A 2562-nucleotide genomic window follows, 5' to 3' on the forward strand; every position below is an offset into this window, starting at 1 on the left:
AATGACATCACCCGGTACTCTTGGCAGGACCCACCTTTGAGGTGACCTTTGAGATGCCTAAGACGAGATGAAACGCTTTCCGCTCCAGTGATTACAGAAATTAGCGGAAGACTAAAGAAAAGAACCTGGTAAAAGCTTCTGCAGTTTGATAAATGTATTCAGAGAGAATTATTGGTAGAGTCTGGGATCAGGCAATAGTTCGGCTAGCTTAGGCGTCTGGGTCTTCAGGACAGGGGTGAGGTCTTGTCAGGAGGAGCCGCCCTTATTCATACATTGCCATCTGGTGGCAGGATGGTGGTATTACATGATATAAAGTCCAGGCGTTCCAGAATTACACTGCGCACCACTGAAATTGCATCACCGAATATGTCAAATCTAGAAATTATGGACATCGCAGGATTAATAGATATTTTAATGATAAAAAATATCAATGATATCAAAATAAAATGATAAACAACATTCAACAAACAAGATGACCCTGTCTGCAGGCTTAGCTGTAAGGGAAGGTAATGAATGGCATGCTATCAATGAGGTTATTCGTCATTGTCATGTTATGAATGTACTTGGGCACACGAATCATAAACATTGGCAGCTGGCAGCTCCCTTTGCAATTGTTGACCAATGATGTCCCAAAAGATAATCCTTTAATAGTCCCACAGTGGGAAAATTTCACTATGTTACAGCAGCACAGTCAGTGGCGTAACTAGGAATGGCGGGGCCCCGTGGTGAACTTTTGACATGCCACTCCCCCCCCCCAACTGACACTGACGACCTCGACCGACCCCCTCCTCCGCACTCTATTATGTCCCTTAGTAAGCCCTGCACACAGTATTATGCCCCATAGTGGCCCCTGCACACAGTATTATGTCCATTAGTGGCCCCTGCACACAGTATTATGTCCATTAGTGGCCCCTGCACACAGTATTATGTCAATTAGTGGTCCCTGCACACAGTATTATGTCCCTTAGTGGTCCCTGCACACAGTATCATCCCCAATAGTGTGGTCCCTGCACACAGTATTATGTCCCTTAGTGGTCCCTGCACACAGTATCATCCCCAATAGTGGCCCCTGCACACAGTGTTATCCCCCATAGTGGCCCCTGCACATAGTATTATACCCTATAGTGGCCCCTGCACACAGTATTATACCCCATAGTGGACACCCATAAACAATTATTATACTTATGTTTCTTACCTGTTCCCCGACTCCTACGCTGTCTTCTCTGCTGCCGTCCTTCTTCTATGACGTCGGAGGTCACATGAACCGGGAAGCAGGCCGGGTTCATGTGACGTCAGAGACGTCAGACAAGTAGGAAGGAGGCCTGGCAGGATCGTGGAGAGGTAAGTAACAGTGTTTGTTACGTTCCCTTACCTCTCCCAGTCCGCCGATCATTATACTCGGGGGTCTGCAAAGACCCCAAGTATAATGATAGTATTTGTGGGGCTCTCGGTATCACTTACCGATCCTGGCCCAGCCAGGATCGGCAAGTAGATAGGACCCGTAACGGCCTATTAAAAAAAAAAAAACGCAGCGGTAGCGGCTGTCACCGGGCCCCCTAATGGCCCGGGCCCTGTGGCAGCTGCCTGCACTGCCTCTGCGGTAGTTACACCCCTGAGCATAGTAATACAGATACAGGATAACACACAGTAATATATTACGGAAGCAAACACACATAAGCTGAGGAGAGAAGATATACTAGGAGTCCATATCAGCTAAGGAACAGAAGAAGAAAGAGGGAAGACTTCATAATCATAATCATTAGTTCTCTGTGCGGAGTGATCTTCACTTGGTTTGATGTAGATTATACAGCCTGGTCGCGGTTGGAAGGAAGGACCTGCGATAGCGCTCCTTCTCACACTTGGGGTGAAGCAGACGGTCACTTACAGTGCTGCCAAGTGCCATCAAGATCTCATACATGGGATGGGAGTTGTTCTCCCGCATGGAGGTCACCACGGACAGTATCCTTCTGTCACCCACCACCTGTACTGGGTCCAGGGGGCTCCCCAGGACAGAGCTGGCCCTTCTGATCAGCATGTCAAGTCTATTTCTGTTCCCGGTTGATATACTGCTCCCCCAGCAGGCCACACTGAAAAAGATGGCTGAAGCAACCACAGAGTTGAAAAAGGCTCTAAGAAGTGGCCCCTGGACTCCGAAGGCCCTCGGCCTCCTGAGCAGGTAGAGTCTGCTGAGGCCCTTTCTTTGCAGCGCCTCCAGGTGATCAGCTCTGTCTAATTTATTATTGAGGAGCACGCCCAGATACTTATAGGTCCTGACTATCTCAATGCATGTTCCTTGGATCTCCACCGGAGTCGGAGCACTTCTCTGTTTACTAAAGTCCACTACTATCTCCTTGGTCTTCCCAGCATTAATCCTAAGGTGGTTCTGCTGGTACGATTCAACAAAATCCCAGTTTAAGTCTCTGTATTCCCTATCGTCGCCATCAGTGATAACTATAGCAGAGTCACCGGAGTACTTCTGTAAGTAACAGCTGGATGAGTTGTGCCTAAAGTCAGCAGTGTACAGTGTGAAGAGAAATGGGGCAAGAACTGTACCTTGTGGTG

This window comes from Leptodactylus fuscus, chromosome 7 (assembly GCF_031893055.1).
Source record: "Leptodactylus fuscus isolate aLepFus1 chromosome 7, aLepFus1.hap2, whole genome shotgun sequence".
Classification (NCBI taxonomy): Eukaryota; Metazoa; Chordata; class Amphibia; order Anura; family Leptodactylidae; genus Leptodactylus; species Leptodactylus fuscus.